The sequence below is a fragment of the Mauremys mutica genome, chromosome 10 (genome assembly GCF_020497125.1).
Source record: "Mauremys mutica isolate MM-2020 ecotype Southern chromosome 10, ASM2049712v1, whole genome shotgun sequence".
Taxonomy (NCBI): domain Eukaryota; kingdom Metazoa; phylum Chordata; order Testudines; family Geoemydidae; genus Mauremys; species Mauremys mutica.
In genome coordinates, this window is record NC_059081.1 from 86,281,203 (window position 1) to 86,301,698 (window position 20,496).

The window sequence follows — 20,496 nt, forward strand, 5'->3', positions numbered from 1 at the left end:
GTATCGCGTCGAGAGGGACCCCCGCACGGGGGATACCCGGACACAACTCCTCGTGCCTCGGTGTCACCGCCGGGCGGTCATGAAACTGGCCCACGACATCCCTGCGGCCGGGCACCTCGGTCACGAGAAGACCCTGGCTCGGATCCTGGGGCGCTTCTTCTGGCCAGGGGTACACCAGGAGGTAAAGAATTATTGCAACTCTTGCCCGGAATGCCAGTTGGCTGCCCCAGCACGAACTCCCAAGGCACCGCTGGTCCCGATGCCTCTGATTGAGACCCCCTTTGAACGTGTGGCCATGGACCTGGTGGGGCCTCTCCCTAAGAGCAGCGCAGGGTTCCAATACATTTTGGTGATAATGGACTATGCTACCAGGTTCCCCGAAGCAATCCCTCTCCGGACCATCACAGCCCGCACCATCGCAGCTGAGCTGATGAAGGTCTTCGCCCGTGTCAGCCTGCCCCGGGAGATCCTCACGGATCAGGGGACCAATTTTACGTCACGGCTGCTCCAGCAGGTGTGCGAACTCTTGGGGATAAAGCAACTCCGGACGTCCGTTTACCATCCCCAGACAGATGGGCTGGTTGAAAGATTCAATCGGATGCTGAAAGAGATGTTGCGTAGGTTCCCCCAGGAGGACCTTCGCCGATGGGACCAGCTCCTTCCAACCCTGCTCCTGGCGGTGCGGGAAGTCCCCCAGTCTTCAACCAAGTTCTCACCCTTTGAGTTGCTGTACAGTCGGCGACCTCGGGGCCTGCTGGATCTCATGAGGGAAACCTGGGAGCAAGCCCCATTGCCGGCCCAGGGCCTCTTAAAGTACGTACTCCAGCTTCAGGAGTGCCTTAAGCAGGTGGGGGCCCTGGCGCAGGAGAACTTGAAAGTCGCCCAGGACACGCAGGCCCAGACTTATAACCGGGACGCCCAGACTCGGGACTTTCAACCCGGAGACCGGGTATTACTCCTCCTTCCCTCCAGTGAATCGAAGATCCTGGCCCGGTGGCAAGGGCCATATGAGGTGGTTCGCAAGGTGGGCCCGGTTAATTATGAAATCAATCAGCCGGACCGGAAAAAGAAAACCCAACGGTACCATGTCAACCTCCTCAAGCCCTGGCGGGAACGCGAAGGTCTCCTGATCAACCCCTACCCGCCAGAACCTGAGCTAGGACCCCAGGCAGCCCATACCGAGGACCCCGGGGAACCCCAGCTCGGGGAGACCCTAACAGATGACCAACTCAAGCAGACCCGGTGCCTCCTGCAAGCCTTTTCCCGCACCTTTACGGGCCAACCGGGATACACCACCCTGGTATACCATAGGATCCAGACGGAGCCTGGGGTGGTGATCCGGGGCGCGACCAGGCCCTTGCCGTATCACAGGAGGCAGGTTGTTGAGGAGGAGGTATGAGCTATGCTGGATCTAGGGGTGATTGAACCATCGCAAAGTGAGTGGCGCAGCCCTGTAGTGCTGGTACCGAAGCCCGACGGCTCACAGAGATACTGTATCGACTTTAGGCGCGTTAATGCTATCTCCAAGTTCGATGCCTATCCCATGCCTCGGATAGATGAGCTGTTGGCCCGCTTAGGGGAGGCCCGCTATATCACCACCTTTGATCTAAGCAAAGGGTACTGGCAGATCCCCTTGGAACCAGCCTCCAGGGAGAAGACTGCGTTCGCCACACCCACGGGCCTATACCAGTTTACCTGGATGCCCTTCGGCCTCCATGGGGCTCCGGCCACCTTTCAGCGCCTAATGGACCGCCTCCTCCAGCCACATCAGGACTACGCAGCCGCCTATCTAGATGACGTGGTCATTTACAGTCCTCGGTGGGAGAACCACCTAGAAAAGGTCGCAGCCGTCCTGAGGTCCCTGCGGAAGGCCGGGTTAACAGCCAACCCTAAGAAATGTCGCATCGGCTGGCAAGAGACCACGTACCTCGGGTATACTATCAGGCATGGACAGGTAAAGCCTCTTGTCGGCAAGGTCCAGGCCATCGCAACCTGCCCCCCGCCAGCCACGAAGCGCCAGGTGCGCCAGTTCCTGGGGCTGGCAGGGTATTACAGGCGGTTTATTCCTCAATTCGCGGCAATTGCCGCCCCCTTACCGGGGCTCCTGACGAAGGACAGCCCGTGGCAGGTGAAATGGACCCGCGAGTGCGACGAGGCCTTTCAGACGCTCAAGACGAGCCTCTGCAGCGAGCCGGTCTTGTACAGTCCTGACTTCCACCGGACATTTGTTTTACAGACAGACGCCTCGGAAGTGGGACTTGGGGCCGTCCTTTCCCAAGAAGTAGAGGGGGAAGAGCATCCGGTTCTTTACATCACCGGAAGCTGTTCCCCCGAGAGAGAAACTACGCGGTGGTCGAAAAGGAAGCCCTTGCTGTGAAGTGGGCCTGTGAAGCCCTGAGGTATTACATCCTGGGAGCCCCCTTCACCTTGGTCACCGACCATTCCGCCCTCCAGTGGTTGGCTCGCATGAAGGACCATAATATGTGGCTGCAGCGGTGGTACTTGGCCCTGCAGCCCTATGCCTTCACTGTGCGTCATCGGGCCGGGAAGGACCATGCTAACGCGGACTTCCTCTCCCGGCTGGGGGGTATGGAAGGGGCTGGCCCCCCTGCACGGGAGCCAGCCTTGAGGGGGGGGCCGTGTAGTGAGGCGGCCTGGCTCCCGGCCGCACCCGAGAGGGAGGAGCCAGAACAGCTGCCACAGTGGGCGGAGCCACTGCCACCTCTCCCCGCCCCCCGGAAGTCAAGGGGCGGGGCAGGAAGTATAAAAGCCCCGGCCCAGCGCTCAGTTGCAGCCCGGCGGCCGGAGAGGACAGACGCTCCTGACCGAGCTCCTGCTGGACCGAGCCTGCCCCGAGCCCGGTACCCTGAGGAGGACTGGCCGAGCCTTCCCCGAGCCCGGTACCCTGAGGAGGACTGGCCGAGCCTGCCCCGAGCCCGGTACCCTGAGGAGAACTGGCCGAGCCTGCCCCGAGCCCGGTATCCAGAGGAGAACTGGCCGAGCCTGCCCCGAGCCCGTTACCCCGAGGATCTGCCCGAGCGTCCCCCCGACCCATGTCCTGAGGAGCAGCCCGACCTAGCCAGCCATCAGCACGACGAGGAGCCCATGGTATGGGACCCCGCTGCGGACACCCGCGATGAGCAGGTACCCATGGAGGGGGAGATGGGAAGTAGCCCGGGGGTAGCTGACCCCAGTCTGGCTACTGCAGATTTCGAGCCGATGTCGGTGTGTTGCGGTCAGGACCCCACCGACACAGCAGCAGACTAACTGGGTCTGGGACACAGTGGAGTGGGTGGGCCTGTGTCCCCCCCTGCCACCGCCTCATGGGTGGCAGTCTCCCCCTCACATCAGAGCTCAGACCCAGAAGTCTGGACTCACCTATTGTTGCTGCTCAGCTCCTGCTTTGAGGACCTGAGCCCTGAACTATTATTGCTGCTCAGCTCCTGCTTCGAGGACCTGAGCCCTGAACTACTGCTTATGGCCCCGCCCTGACTAGGGCTAGGGCTTTACTGACTCTGGGTGCTCAGCTCCTGCTTCGAGGACCTGAGCCCTGAACTATTATTGCTGCTTAGCTCCTGCTTAAGGACCTGAGCCCTTGGACCTTCGGAGACTGAACTGCTGATTTAGGCCGTGTAGTGATGCGGCCTGGCTCCCGGCCACACCTGAGAGGGCCGAGCCCCCACACCGGACTCTTACACGCCCCCAACCCTACCTGCGAGGCGTCTGTCTGGAGCATTTAAACTACTCCCCCGCCCATGGAGTGTCCTCTTTTTTGACAGTTCCAATATGGTAACCCTACCCTATGGGCCAAGTCTCCACTCCTGACAGTTCAGGCTAACCTCCCCCGGCTGCTCGGCCTGCCTGCCGAGACAGAGGACTCAGGGATTTCCATCAGGCTGCTCGGTTGCAAATGCAGCCACCCAAAGAAGTGAAGAATGGAAGTGAAAGAGCAAAGCTGGACCATCCGCTGAGCTGCTGCAATCAAGTGAGCAGAGCCTGGGAGAGAAGAGGGAAAGCTCGAAGGCGGCTGGTGTCTGTAGGGAGCCAGGGGAGGAGAAATAAATAGTTAATGAGGAATCCTACGGGCTTTGTCTTGTGTGGTGAAGGGTTTCAAATGGGTCTAGTTACGATCACGTTACACTTGAAAATAGCTGGGGATGGCTGAAGGGCAGGTCTATAAAGGTAAGAGGTCACTCTAGGAGCTTCAAGTCTCAGATTCTGTCCCTACTGCCTGCTTCGACCAGCTGATCTCAACCCAACACGTCCCTCAGGTGGGAGCAGGGGCGAGCTCTTTTTCCGGAGTAGCCGCCAGAATAGGGACAGGATCCATGTGGCCAAGGAAGTAGAGAGGCCTGGGGGTCACTTGCAGAGTTGCCTGTTAATGCAGCTCTTCTGGGGGAGCACGGTAGGGGACTGTGCACTCCAGGGCACCATTTCAAATGGTGGGGGGGAGGGTAATTTAACCATGATTCCAGGGGCTACTTTGGCACCTGAAAACTCCAGTGTTTTGGCAGGGAAGTTAGCAATGAGCTGGCAGGAGCCCTGTATCTAATTCCTTTATAAAAGAAAGAAAATTAAATCGATATTAGACCCACTGAGCTCTAATACTAATGTGGTCTGACATCTTGTGGAAAATCACTGTAGGGACACTGGTTAAAATGTGACTGTATCTTCTTCCTTTGTTACTAACTCTGTCGGGAGAGACCCTGCCAGGAGTCCTGGGTTCGATCCCAGCTCTAGGAGGGGACTGGGGTCTAGTGGGTTACAGTGGGGGGCAGATACACCTCGGTTAGTTATAAGAACATCAGAATGGCCCGAGTGGTCAAATCAAAGGTCCACATAGTCCAGTATCCTGTCTTCAACCAGTACCAGTAAGTCTCTGTTTCCTGGCCTGGGCGTTGAGGCTGCATTAGGGGAGGGAGCTTCCCTCTGGGGTTTAAAGCTGGTACCTGCCTCTTCTGATCCCTCCTCACCAAAAGCTTCTGGCCCCTTCATTGCTGTGTCTCTGCCGCTGGGGATGGAGCAGCCCAAGCAGCAGGGCCGGTGCAAGGATATTTTGCACCCTAGGCAAAACTTCCACCTTGCAGCCCCCTCCCCCCCCAACAGGAGCAGAGGGGCCCTGAGGGCAGACGTGGGGCTGCAGGGGCAGAACTGAGGGAGGGGCTGGGGGCAGAAGTGATGGGAGGGCTGAGGAGGAGAGTTAAAGCCGGGCTGGGGACAGGCAGATGTGGGGGTGGCAGGGACACAGAATGAATTAGGATTTGGGGTTTGGGGGAGAAGCTGGAGGCTCCCCAGGAGCAGGGAGCCTGGGAGAGGGAGACCCAGAAACTGCAGAGTGTGACCTACAAGTCACGAGAGAAGGGAGGCTCTAGTGGGAAGCGGTTAGAGGGTGTGGAGGGTCAAGTACAGGGTAGGTTTACCCAAACCGGGGGAAAGAAATGAAAGAATAAAAGAGAAAAAATAAAGTAAAACCAGTGTGAGGGCAGAAGCCTGGAGAAAGTGGCGGGAAACTCAACTGAAGAGTGAAAGCCAAATGGTGCTGTGAGGGGAAATGCTCTGGGGAAGGCAGCAAGCGCGGAAGGGATCTCAAGCTGCAGTGGGGATTCAGGATCCAGATGCCCAGCGACTTTAACAGCTCTTAGGCATGGATCTCAGTCACGTCCATACTGACTGTTACCGGACCAGAATAGCCATGGTTGTTATGAAAGGAAAGGAATTGCTCCTTGGAAATTGATACTCTCACCACTGGAGCCTATTTAGTTGCACTTAGTATTGGGCAAATAACTGACTTTTTGCTTCACTGGCAGTTTTGCACACACACAAAAAAATCAGCAAACCAAACAGAAAAATCATTATTGCAGACGGCAGGACTGGCCTCGCTGGCAGGAGCAATTTTAACTCTTTGGACCCACTTTGATGCTAAGTAGGACCTGCTGTTTATGTTTCTAACATGTCGCCATTTCTTATTAATTGCCCAAACATCTTCTCATTGTCTCTCTTGCTGAAGACAGATTTCCAAAGGGGGTCAATATCCCAGCCATGTCATTTTGTCCCTCCGCTACAGACACGAACAGGCCTCCTTCTCCAGCATGTTTTCCGCTTGTTGGATAGAGACATTCACTTACTCAGCCAGTAGGTCTAACAGATCCTGATAACGGCAAAACACGCAGTAAGCAGTGATCAGTTACTCACAAGTGGGCAGCTCATCAAGATGATTTCGTCACACTTGCCTCCAGTACCGGACGATGCAGCTTCAGCTTCCGTTGGTTTCACAAATGTATTGATCCCTTTTTGTTAAGTTTTCTTAGACATTTCTCATTACCAGGTAGGGTGACCTGACAGCAAGTGTGAAAAATTGGGACGGGGGTAAGGGGTAATAGGCACCTATATACGACAAAGCCCCAAATATCGGGACTGTCCCTATAATATCAGGACATCTGGTCACCCTATTTCCATGTTAACTCCCCTCCCAGGTGTGGGGTTAGTTCAAATCAGTTGCTTCTAGCTTTGTAGCTACTTTATCTTTTATTGGCCTCACAAAGGTGGTTACTCTGTAGCACTGAGCATCACTACTCTGCCATTCCTTAGACACGCAGCATTCTGCTAAAGATTAAGCTGTTCAATGCTATCAGAAGAGATTCTTAAAAGTCCCAGCAGGCTCTGTCTCAGGGCTGAATGAGCTTCCTCCCCTGGACCAGCTGTTCTTACTGCATGTTACTCTCTTGGCTTTTGTCAGCCCAGGCTGATTTGCGGAGGAGGAAGGGGGGATACGCTGTTCACGGTGATGGGGTGTACGGGCCCCTCACTGATCCAGTATTGGATTAGGGGTGCCCGGCCCCTCAACAGGTGCAGCCTGTTCCCAGCAGAGGAAGAATTTAAAAGGACACCGGTAGCCCAGGGGAAGGGGGAATGAACTGCATGTGGCACCAGGCTACAAGGCTGGTGCTGAGAGCTTTGCCAGGAGCGGCAACAGCTTTGTGAGGGTTTCTCCAGCAGCAGGGACGTGGACTCCTCCCCACCCCCACCCCTTTGGGAGATGAAAGCCTGAGAGAGATGGACTGACTGAACTGGACACAGAGACAGAGGGAAATCTGCTAAGCCAGCGACCGTGCCCCAGACTGAGGAGCTCCAGATGGGTAGGAGGTGACAAAATTTGGGGCTGGTCAGTACGTGAACTGGACACTTTGAGAGCCCCTCAGGGAGCTGGGCTGACCCCCAATGGAGTGGACGGGCCTGGGCCTAGGTTTGGGATGGAGGAACTGTACAGGCTTGTCGGCAGTAAAGAAATTGACACTGATACAAACTCCTAACAGAGAAGCACCAAGTGGGATTTACACCATTGTAGCTTAATTCAGCAACCACATGCAGATACGTACCAGTGTGCGCCTTCTGGAATGCGTCTGCACAACATACATTCCCTGATGAGGTTCAGCTCCTTACGTGGGAAATAATGGCCCACGTGGGGGGAAGATTAGCGTATTTCCAAGCTATCTGATTTGTCCAAATGAAGAAAATATTAGAATCCCAAGATAAAATAGGCGCCCTCATGAGTCATGAAAATCCCTTTCTTGACTTGATACAAATTAACATCTGGGTTATGGGGAGAGGAGCTGACGTGAAAATGCCCTGGCTTTGTCCAGGGCTGGCTTTGTCTGTGACCTCAGCACTAAGGCAGGGCATAAAACAGGCAAACAGGGGCTCTTTGGCTCACAGAGTCCAATCATCGGAGGAAGGAAGCAGCATCGCACTCCAGAACTCCTGCTTGACACATAGTAAGTACTTTAGCATGTCTGTGTGCCAGCCACACACTCACGGCTGAGGCGAAGGCATCCTGCTGAAAGCAGAGGGAGAGTGAAATAAGCCAGAGGTAAACTGCAAGGGGTTGGTACTGCACCTTTATTGAATCCACCAGCTTTTCCCTCCACTCTTTGTTTGCTTGTGTGATGTGTTCTCTTGGGAACGCAGCCAGGTGTTTTCATGCAGTGACCCTTGTGTGCTGTGGCAATGTGCTTGTTCGCATGTTTGAAGTTTTTGGTGTGAGTTTTTCTGCACATGAATGTCTGTGTGCTATCCATCCATGTGAGCAGTGTTACACGTTCAGCAAACAGTATTTCCCATAAAGTGCTCTTTGCTGAAAGTACATGAAGCCTGCAATGAAAGGCAAGTGTCCATACACAGTCCGAGCCTTTGCGCTTATATCCAAATGGCTTCTAATTCTGTTTTCCCATGACTGAACTATAACTGCTACTACAATGTTGTTTGCATGGCAAAACAACTATTTTCTGTCGATTCAGTTCAGAGCTTTAGAATTTTCAAAAGGCCTGCAAAGTAAAACTGACTTTGTCTGAGTCTGCAGCCGATGCTAAGAACTTCTGAAACAATACCTCTCATCCCTTGTAGGTGGTACATGCTCGGTTAGCTCCTGAATTCCAGGTGGTGGAAGAAAACAACACTGGACATGTTAGGCATCTAGCCTGTGCATTTATACTCAGATATTAACCTCATTGTTTAAGACCCATGAAACCTCTAGTAAAACCCAACTGGAAAAAAAAGTGGGGAAGCCAGAAAAGAGTAAAATGATGTGTTCAGTTTGGATCCTATTATTACCCGCAAGGGTGTTGATTGTGCATGAAGTTAGGCACCCGCAGCTGGGTGCGCTCAGTGTTAAAAAGTGTGCCCTGTGTGTCTTAGGTCACACCTGCTTCCTTCGCTGACCCAGTTTTTGCATGAAGTTCCCAGGACACCCCCCGTGGCGTGCCGCTGTGCTTGGGGCGGCAAAATTGCTAGAGCACCCCCTAGGCAGAGGAGTGCGGGGAGGGCCGTCTGCAGCAAGTGTGGGGGTGGGGGGTGACATGCAGGGGAACTCCCTGCCCCAGCTAACCCCTGCCCCGCCTCCTCCCCGAGCACGCCGTGGCTGCTTCACTTCTCCCGCCTCCCAGGCTTGCGGCGCCTAAGCTGATTGGTACTGCAATCCTGGGAGGCGGGAGAAGTGAAGCAGCTGTGGTGTGCTCAGGGTGCTCGTGCTCCTGCGCGGAGCAGGGATGAGCTGGGGCGGGGGGGGGCACCTCAGGGCAGAGGGGGGGGAGCTGCTGCAGGGGGGGCACCTCAGGGAAGGGGCTCGGGGACGGGGGAGGGCGCAAGGTGGAAGTTTCGCCTAGGGTGTGAAACATCCTTGCACCGGCCCTGCCTGCTGCCATCCATGGAAAGACTCCCAGTGGGCTTTGGGCTGGGCCCGAGAGCTCCAGTGTCGGCAGTGTCAGACGTAGGGGTGCAGGAGGAGTCAGTCTGACAGTTGTCTTCAGTGTCACTGGGAACTGTGTGGCTCCTTCCCCAGGCACAGCTTTCAGTAGGTAGCCGTCCCCACCGAACACCTTCATGGCATCATCCAATTACATGGATTTCCTAGCATGATTCAGACCAATAGTTTGCGGGTGTACAGACCCGCCCACCCCCCAAGGATCTCAGCCTGTTTAACAAACGTTCATTAGGCCTCAGAACATGCTGTCAGGAAGTATTGTGATGCCTGTTTGACAGACAGGAAAGTGAGGACTAAAGAGAGTAAGGGCCTGGCAAGGGTCAGCGATAGAACCAGAACCAGAAATCTACCAGTTCTGGGCCCCAGCCCAATGGTCTCACCACTAGCCCACCCAGCTTCAAGTTCTGCTGGCCTTAGTCATGCACGTGGGCTCACTGGGCCAGAGCTTGGATCCCCTACAGCTTCCCCTATATTTTTCTAACCATTGCTTCATTAAATGACAGCCGGCCTTCCCCCCGCCCCCAGCACGAGTTTCCTTTTTTTCACATCAGTAAGAAATGGCTTCCAAAACACCCTCTCTGATGTGCTAGGGAAAGAATTAACAAGGTAGTAGGACTTGCCACTGAGACTGGAGTTACAATGAACACTTACACTTGTGTTGACGTCTCACGCAGCCAGATGACTTGGTCATTTATTTCCTAGGCTGAAGACATCTGTCTATTTCTGAACCACTTCAGTGTTTTAAGCAGGTCAGTAACGTGGATAGAAAATAACAATGAACAGAAGTAATAGACCAAGAAGCTTTTCAAAGCAATTCTTTTCTTACAATGTCTTATGGTCATTCACCAAGGACTATACGAAAAGGAAGAGCAATCAGAGCTAGTCGGGAATGGTTTTTACTCAGTGTTTCTCATCAGAACATGCTGATTTCTCCCTTTCACTGCCCTTTTCTGCTCTAGAGTGTTGCTGCCGCGCAAGCGCCCCCTTGTGGCCAGGGATGCCTCTGCAGTGTCTTGCCTCTAGCAGCCCCTTATGGGCCCCTTAAGCACCCCAGAGAGTCTTGTACCCAAAGCCGCCGGGTCTCAGCCCTGTGGCTCCTTTGCTTGCCCTCCTGCTCCTTCCTCCCTCTCAACCAGCCACACACCTGCCGCATCCTGCTGCCTCTTATATTAAATCACCTGCATCCGCTCAGGTGAGGCTCCTCTTGTACTCCGGCCTGGCTTAGCCCAGACTCCAGAACCCAGGCAAGCCGCCCGGTTACATGCCCACAGAGGAGGCGGAGTCAGGTGTGCACCTCTGTGTGGTTTCACAGGTAAGTTTAGGTCTCAGGTTTAGTTGCAGCTCCAAAAAGGCAACTACTCACTCACTGCTTAGAGCAGGCCTGCACAACTTGTAAAGCAGCGAGGGCCACATTCCTCCAAAGAAAACAGCCAAGGGCCGAATCCTCCCGGACCCGCAGAAACACCCCACCCCAGAGCCCTCCAGCCCTGCAGAAATAAACCCTCCTTCCCCAGCGCTACCCCACCAAAACAGCTGTGGGCCAAAAAGGAAGGTTGGGGGTGGGGAGGTGATACTTTATTTTAAATCAACCGGGGGCTCCCAGCTGAAGAGGTGGCTGGGAGCCCTCAGGGTCAAATTAAAGGGCTCGGGGCTCCAGCGGCTGGGGGAACCCGGCAGGGTCGGCTCTAGGTTTTTTGCTGCCCCAAGCAAAAAAAAATTGGCTGCCCCCCGTCCCAGCTCTGGGCTCCCCCCTGTACCCCCCTGCTGCCCCAATCCTGGGCTCTCCCCCCACTGACCCGCACCCCCTGCCGCCCCAGCGCTGGGCTTCCCCCTTTCCTCCCCACCAGTGCCCTCCCCCCATACACCTCCTGCCGCCCCACCCCTGGTCACTAGTAACGCTCCCAGGGCAGGTCATTCAGCAGGAATTTTGGATGTGCACAAAACACAGACAGGATTGGTTCCCATATGGTTACAGAGCTGCAGTAAAGTGGAACAATTTTCAGCTTGTGTGATTGGAGGATATCTGGATGCATATTATAAGACTGTCCTCCATAAATGAGGAAAAGTTGAGGTGCCTTTATTATTCTTTTGTTCCACTCTTTCTTTCTATGGGGAATTTGCCTATGCAATATCACTGTCTTCCTTAAACAAACAAAAAGGCAATGGCTGCTGAAAATAGCAATTCCAGTCCTAATAAGCATTTCTTGCTCAATTTTATCCTGCTTTTTCTACAGCAAGTTACAGTGGATCAGTATATTTGATTTGGGAGAAATGAAGTAACAGCTGCCCAAACTGATCTTGAGCACTCCTGAATTCTGAGGTGTTCAAATCTGGAAGGCAGGTGCTGGGGGGGGGGCCTGTGGGCTCCACGGGGGAGTATGGTAGCAATGTGTCTGGAGCTGCATGGAGCCAGACACGCTGGTCTGAGTGGCACGGTAAGTGGGCTGGAGATTGGAGAAGGGGTAGGGAGTTCCAGGGGGCAGTCAAGGGACAGGGAGCTGTGGGGGTTGGGTAGGGCAGAGGTTCAGGGGGGCAGTCAGGGGACAGGCAGCAGTAGGATAGGCATGGGAGTCCCAGGGGTTTATCAGGGGACAGGTAGGGGGTGGGGTCCTGGGGGAAAGTTGGGGGGGTCTCAGGAGGGGGCAGTTGGGGACAAGGAGAAGGGAGGCTTAGATAGGGGCTGGGGTCCCAAGGGGCAGTTGGGGAGGGGTCTAGGGAGGGGGCAATCGGGGGACAAGGAGCAGTGGCATTTAGATAGGGGGTGGGGATCCTGGGGGGGAGTTGGGACAGGGGTCCGGGGAGGGGGCAAACAGCGCCCCCATGTCGGGATTCAAACCACTCTGGGCTGCCTGCGGGGAGCCCTGAGCCCTTTAAATCCCAGCCACTGCTGGGAATCTCTGCCGGCAGCCCAGAGCCCTCTGACTCCCGGCCGCGGCTGGGATTTAAAGGGCTCTGGGCTCTCCGCAGCTGCAGGCAACCCAGAGCCTTTTGATTCCCAGCCGCGGCTGGGATTTAAAGGGCTCTGCGCTCCCCGTGGCTGCAGGCAGCCCAGAGCCTTTTGATTCTCAGCCACAGCTGGGATTTATAGGGCTCTGGGCTCCCCGTGGGTGCAGGCAGCCCAGAGCCCTCTGACTCCCGGCCGCGGCTGGGATTTAAATGGCTCAGGGCTCCCCGCCGCTGCAGGCAGCCCAGAGCCCTCTGACTCCCTGCTGCGGCTGGGATTTAAAAGGCTCTGGGCTCCCCGCCGCTGCCGGCAGCCCAGAGCCCTCTGACTCCCGGCCGCGGCTGGGATTTAAAGGGCTCTGGGCTGCCCGCCGCTGCAGGCAACCCAGAGCCTTTTGATTCCCAGCCGCGGCTGGGATTTAAAGGGCTCTGCGCTCCCTGTGGCTGCAGGCAGCCCAGAGCCTTTTGATTCTCAGCCACAGCTGGGATTTATAGGGCTCTGGGCTCCCCGTGGGTGCAGGCAGCCCAGAGCCCTCTGACTCCCGGCCGCGGCTGGGATTTAAATGGCTCAGGGCTCCCCGCCGCTGCAGGCAGCCCAGAGCCCTCTGACTCCCCGCCGCGGCTGGGATTTAAAGGGCTCTGGGCTCCCCGCGGCTGCCGGCAGCCCAGAGCCCTCTGACTCCCGGCCGCGGCTGGGATTTAAATGGCTCAGGGCTCCCCGCCGCTGCAGGCAGCCCAGAGCCCTCTGACTCCCGGCCGCGGCTGGGATTTAAAGGGCTCTGGGCTCCCCGCGGCTGCCGGCAGCACAGAGCCCTTTGCTTCCTGGCCACAGCCGGGATTCAAAGGGCTCTGGGCTGCCCGCAGAGTGCCGTGTGCAGAGGATTTAGAATCCCCTCGCGGCTGCACAGTGAGGCTCCGCGGGCCGCATGTTGTGCAGGCCTGCACTAAAACCTCATCCTGGTACTATGTATTGGAGAGTACTGCCCTACTTGCACTACTGTACATTAGAATGATTTCCTTGCTTATTATCCACTTAACTACTTGATAGGATCAGTTATGGGTGATTGTTCTTTCCGACACTGTACTTTGCGTTGGAAAAATTATTCAGCCTACTGTGTTTTTTGGAAAATAATGCATGTTTTCCACCAAATTTTTCAGCTTCTTGGATCTCCAATTGGAAATACTCCCACAATAACTTTTTGTCTGCCATCTAATGTCATATGGATCCCTCATCTATACATACAACTTTGCACCTTATGAATTTTCAAAGTTTTACTGGTTTCAGAGTAGCAGTCTCTAAGGTGCCACAAGGACTCCTGTTCGTTTTGCAAAGTTTTACTGTTAGTCCATGCTGTGAGCAATATATTATTAGACAGCTGCCGTGGCACAGAAGCCAGCAAACAGATCTGTAAACAGGGGAGTCTGAGTGGGAGTTCTGTCGGACGAGAAGGTATTTGTAGCTATTTGCATTTGTATATGTGGAGGCTGGTAGGGGCAGTGTGCTGGGCGAGAAGCTGAGCCCTGAGTAGGGGGCGGGGCTTCTCTGACTAGGAGTCCTAAAAAAGTAGCCCGCCAGTCAGGCAGCAGCATAGGCAGCTGCAGTGGCACAGGAGCCAGCAAACAGAGCTGTAAACAGTGGAGTTTGGGGGAAGACTAAGAGAGGCAGGCAGAGGATCAGACAAGCTAGTGAAGGGGGTTTGCAGTGTTCTAGCAGTGTTTTGGTGCTTGTTGGGGGTTTGTGCTGTGGGTGGTGGTGTTTTGGTTTGGTTTGTGTTTCCCAGATTTACAGGATTTAGGTGGGAAGCCTATGACAGATACAGAGGCGGCAGTTGTAGTGACCCAAGCAGTGGAAGACACAATGAGGATGACAGGATGTGGAAGCTGCAGCATGTACATGATCCTGGAGGGGGTACCTGATAAGAGTTTCGTCTACATGAAGTGCCACCTGATAGAGCTGATGGAAGAAAAGATCCGAGGACTGGAGATGCAGGTGGAAACTCTGGTCGAGTTTAGAAGGGGGTTCGAGCGGATGATGGAGCAAAGACATGTTGAGGCTGAAGGGAAAAGCTCAGACTTGCAGATGGAAGCAGGACCAAAGAACTCTGAGGGGAGACTGCTGGGTGAGGAAAGTGGACAGTGGAAGCATGTGACTAAGCGAACCAGGCAGAGGAAAAGACAGGCCAGTGAAGGAGCAATAGAGCTCAGGAACAGGTTTGCGGAGTTGGAAAATGAAGAAGGGGCACAGCGGATGGTCGCTGAAGGTGAGAGGGCAAGGAAGAAGAGAAGAGCAGCGAGTCCTATAGGAAGAGGGGAAGAGTCAATGGAGACAACACCAAATGTGAGCCCCAGGAGGATAGGGGATGGGTTGTGGAGGTTTGCAAAGGAGAATAGAAATCGAGAGGACTTGCAGCCAGAGGGAACAGGGGATAGACCGGAGAATCACACCGTCACCAGGAAAAGGCAGGTCTACGTGATTGGGGACTCCTTACTGAGAAGAATAGACAGGCCTGTACCCAGAGCTGATTCGGAGGACCGAAGTGTGTGCTGTCTGCCGAGTGCTAAGATACGGGATGTGGATCTGAGGCTGAAAAGGATCCTAATGGGAGCAGGAAAGAATCCACTGATTGTCCTTCATGTGGGAACAAATGATACAGCTAGATTCTCACTGGACCGTATCAAGGGAGACTATGCCAGGCTGGGGAAGATGCTTAAGGAAATCAAGGCTCAGGTGATCTTCAGTGGGATTCTGCCTGTCCCTAGAGAAGGGCAACAAAAGTGTGACAAGATTATGACGATCAACAGATGGCTCAGGCAGTGGTGCTGTAAGGAGGGCTTTGGGATGTACGGCCACTGGGAAGCATTCATGGACAGAGGACTGTTCTCTCAGGATGGACTTCACCTGAGTAAGGAGGGAAATAGACTTCTAGAATGGAGGCTGGCACAACTGATTAAGAGAGCTTTAAAGTAGGAATTGAGGGGAGATAGTTGGGAGATGTCCAGGTAATCTTCACACTGGATTTTAACATTGAGAGGGAAGAAAATGAAGAAAGAAAGGATACAGCTGTGGGTGGGAGAATGGACATAAGGAGGAAGGGTAGTGTAGATACCATTCTAATAGGTGATACTGGTGTTAGAATGTCTGTGCCTAATCTGATAAAGAATGTGAGCGATGCCAAACAGCAAGAATTAAGATGTTTGTACACCAATGCGAGGAGCCTAGGTAACAAAATGGAGGAACTAGAGTTACTGGTGCAGGAAGTGAAACCGGATATTATAGGGATAACAGAAACATGGTGGAATAGTAGTCATGACTGGAGTACAGGTATTGAAGGTTATGTGCTACTTAGGAAAGACAGAAATAAAGGCAAAGGTGGTGGAGTAGCATTGTATATCTATGATGAGGTAGACTGTAAAGAAATAAGAAGGGATGGAATGGATAAGACAGAGTCTGTCTGGGCAAAAATCACATTGGGGAAGAAAGCTACTAGAGCCTCCCTTGAGATAGTGCTCGGGTTGTGCTACAGACCACCGGGATCTGATTTGGATATGGATAGAGACCTCTTTAATGTTTTTAATGAAGTAAATACTAATGGGAATTGTGTGATCATGGGAGACTTTAATTTCTCAGATATAGACTGGAGGACAAGTGCTAGTAATAATAATAGGGCTCAGATTTTCCTAGATGCGATAGCTGATGGATTCCTTCACCAAGTAGTTGCTGAACCAACAAGAGGGGATGCCATTTTAGATTGGTTTTGGTTAGTAGTGAGGACCTCATAGAAGAAATGGTTGTAGGGGACAACCTTGGTTCGAGTGATCATGAGCTAATTCAGTTTAAACTAAATGGAAGGATAAACAAAAATAAATCTGACTACATTTTTTAATTTCAAAAGGGCTAACTTTAAAAAATTAAGGAAATTAGTTAGGGAAGTGGATTGGACTGAAGACCTTGGGGATCTAAAGGTGGAGGAGGCCTTGAATTACTTCAAGTCAAAATTGCAAAAAGTATCAGAAGCCTGCATCCCAGGAAAAAATTCATAGGCAGGAGTTGTAGACCAAGCTGGATGAGCAAGCATCTCAGAGAGGTGATTAAGAAAAAGCAGAAAGCCTGCAAGGAGTGGAAGAGGGGCGGGATTAGCAAGGAAAGCTACTTTATTGAGGTCAGAACATATAGGGAAAAAGTGAGAAAGGCTAAAAGCCATGTAGAGTTGGACCTTGCAAAGGGAATTAAAACCAATAGTAAAAGGTTCTATAGCTATATAAATAAGAAGAAAACAAAGAAAGAAGAAGTGGGACCGCTAAACACTGAGTTTGGAGTGGAGGTTAAGGATAATCTAGGCATGGCCCAATATCTAAACAAATACTTTGCCTCAGTCTTTAATAAGGCTAATGAGGAGCTTAGGGATAATGGATGGATGACAAATGGGAATGAGGATATGAAGGTAGATATTACCACATCCGAGGTAGAAGCCAAACTCGAACAGCTTAATGGGACGAAATCAGAGGGCCAAGATACTCCTCATCCAAGAATATTAAAGGAACTGGCACATGAAATTGCAAGCCCATTAGCAAGAATTTTTAATGAATCAGTAAACTCAGGGGTTTTACGTATGACTGGAGAATTGCTAACATAGTTCCTATCTTAAAGAAAGGGAAAAAAGGAGATCTGGGCAACTACAGGCCTATTAGTTTGACATCTGTAGTATGCACGGTTTTGGAAAAAAATTTGAAGGAGAAAGTAGTTAAGGACATTGAGGTCAACGGTAATTGAGCCAAATTACAACATGGTTTTACAAAAGGTAGATCATGTCAAACCAACCTGATCTCTTTCTTTGAGACGGTAACCCATTTTTTAGGCAAAGGAAACACAGTGGATTTAATTTACTTCAATTTCAGTAAGGCATTCAATATGGTTCCACATAGGGAATTATTAGCTAAATTGGAAAAGATGGGGATCAATATGAAAATTGAAAGGTGGATAAGGAACTGGTTAAGGGGACACTACAACGAGTCATACTGAAAGGTCATACAGGAAGATCTGGATGACCTCGTAAACTGGAGTAATAGTAATAGGATGAAATGTAATAGTGAAAAGTGCAAGGTCATGCATTTAGGGATTAATAACAAGAATTATTGTTATAAACTGGGGACGCATCAATTGGAAGTAACAGAGGAGGAGAAGGACCTTGGAGTATTGGTTGATCACAGGATGACTATGAGCTGCCAATGTGATGTGACAGTTAAAAAAGCTAATGTGGTCTTGGGATGCATCAGGCGAGATATTTCCAGTAGAGATAAGGAGGTGTTAGTACCATTATACAAGGCACTGGTGAGACCTCATCTGGAATACTGTGTGCAGTTCTGGTCTCCCATGTTTAAGAAGGATGAATTCAAACTGGAACAGGTACAGAGAAGGGCTACTAGGATGACCTGAGGATGGAAAACCTGTCTTACGAAAGGAGACTCAAAGAGCTTGGCTTGTTTCGCCTAACCAAAAGAAGGCTGAGGGGAGATATGATTGCTCTTTACAAATATATCAGAGGACTAAATACCAGGGAGGGAGAGGAATTATTTAAGCTCAGTACCAATGTGGACATAAGAACAAATGGATATAAACTGGACACTAGGAAGTTTAGACTTGAAATTAGATGAAGGTTTCTAACCATCAGAGGAGTGAAGTTCTGGAACAGCCTTCCAAGCAGAATAGTGTGGGCAAAAGACACATCTGGCTTCAAGATTAAGCTTGATAAACTTATGGAGGGGATGGTATAATGACATTGGTTTTTGACTATGTGGAGGCCAAGAATTAATTAATGAAGGTTTGAAGGGATCTTAATATGGTACAGAGTGAATTGTGTGAAGAGTCATTACGACCTTGTAAACTGCAGTTTTGTTTTCTGTTCTAGTATTGAAGACAAATAAGATAGCGAATAGGCTTATGTATAAACAAATGCAAATGTTTACTTTTACTGTCTCCAGGTTTGCTAGCCACTGTCTGTAACAAAGGTATAAAAATTGCTATGATTGTTTAATTGAGAGAGATCCGTCCGGGACAAGGGGCAACCCAGTTCCTGACACTCTCTCCCTCTTGTGTTCACTAGAGAAATAAATAAAGTATTTAATTTTGCTGCACCCAAACAAAAAGCGAGAACTTAGTTTTTCTTCGACAATTTGGGGGCTCGTCCGGGATGGCAACGCCCACGGACACACAGACGGCTGCTACGGATCGTTCCCCTTCGAACCCCATGGCGCCACAATAGAGGTAAGAGACCTTTTGAAATCTCTATTGGGGTATCGGAGGAGGACTGTCTGTGGAGGACGTCTGTTTCTGCTGGGCTCACGCCATCCGAACTTATTGACTGTGCAGCAGGATCAAATGCAGAGTGGTATTGGGAAGAGGCCCCAATAAGGTTAGTTTATAGCAGTACTAGGAACTGCTGAGTTGGCCAACAGGTAATGCATAGGTAAATGCATTAGAATGCACCGGTGCTGAGGGGTTTTTACCGCCTCAAGAGGGGTTGTCATACCGCCTCATGGTATTGGTCCGGACCAGGTAATGATGCATCTTGGTTTAAAAAAAAAAAAAAAATTTTAAAGAGATAAAAAGGTTAAAAAAGGGTTAAAAAGAGGAAAAGAGGCCTTGGTGTGTGTGTGTGTGTACACCAGTGTGAGTGATCGTTATCGGAAGACGCCCAGAGTACCCTGTGAAGCGGAAGCTAATGATCAGGACTGCTCTAACGCAAGCCCGGTAACTAGTGGATCTTTAGGAGATCCGACCCACGGTGGGCTGACTCAGCTTGGCATAGTCCAGCGAGGAAGCTGCCTGGGTCTAGGAGTGTGTGAACCCATCTTCCCTCCCCTTTCCCTTCTGTGTGGGCTACTGACAATCTGATCGTCTCCCTGGAAGCAATTAGAGTACGCAGCTTTATCTCCCAGAGACTAGCCGACGCTCTTTGCTGAAAGGAGGTGTAAGAGGGTCGTAGTCTTTCTTGTGAGTCTCTCCTGTATGTGAGTACCCTGTAGGGAGAGATCCTTAGATTCTGATCCGTTAGCGCGGACAGGGACCCCCTCAGTTGGTGTGACTGGAAAATGGGGGGGGAACAGTCTAAACTTTCCACCTTACCCCCTAAGGGTACCCCAGCATATTACATGTACGTACATTATGGTCCTAAAACCTGCAGGTATTTAAATGATTGGAATCTGTACACGCGTGAAAATTCATTTAAACAATGCCCATTAGAAGGTACCTTTGAGTTAGATAAACTTACATACCTCAGAGAAACCCTTAAATCACACGCCTCTGCTGCGCAGTGCGAGCAGTTTCTGTCTTGGTGGGAGGAAGCAACAAAGAGACTCCATGAGTCTCGGGTACGGAGTCTGAAGGACTCGCAAGAAAAATTAAAAACTGAAGTACAGGATTTAAAACTTCAATGTAAGACATCCAAATGTCTTCCTGCTCCAGTGCAGCCCTCTGCTTCTCTTTATCCTCAATTAGTTAAGCCTGAAAGTGAGGAGGAGGCTACTGAAGACATAGTGGATTTTTTTAGCAGCATTCCACAGCCGCAGCCGGTTCCTCCCACGCCCCCCCCTTCTCGGAATATGCAGGCAGTGGTAGTATCACCGCCGCAAGTATCAACTGCACAAGTTGTTCATTCTCCTTCTTCGGAAGAATTATCTTCTTCCCTACTGACTGACACCAGTAGTCCGGTTAACCCTGCTTCTGCTGATAATAATGCCGGCTACTTTCTTAGAAGCACGACACAGGCACTCCAGGCTCCTTTAAGAGACTTGCCTGGAGCTGGAGCTGTAGGGGGGTTAGTTAAGGTACATGCCCCTTGGACACCTGGCGATCTTAGAAACTTGGTAAAAGAATTTCCTAAAATCAGGGAGGAGCCAGTGAAGTTTAGAGAAGAGCTCCAGACAGTGATTCAGTGCTATAATCCATCTTGGGCAGATATTAATCAACTTTTACGAGCTGTACTGCCAGCTGAAGTTCAGCAACGGCTTAACAGACAGGCAGCTTGGCCTGATGCCGACCCTGGTATTGGGGATGATTTGACAGAGGCTAGGAATCGTCTCTTGACCTCTATTTCAGAAGTTTGTCCTAAGAAAACAGATTGGACTAAAATTGCGAATTGTAAACAAAACAAGGGAGAATCCCCTGCTGATTATCTTGATCGACTAACAAAGGTCTTTGAACAGCATTCGGGAATTACTGATCCGGCTGATAATGCCAGGGAAGCGGTAGGAGCTGCTTTTGTTCAGGGACTTTTGCCAAAAGTTCAGCAACCATTAAG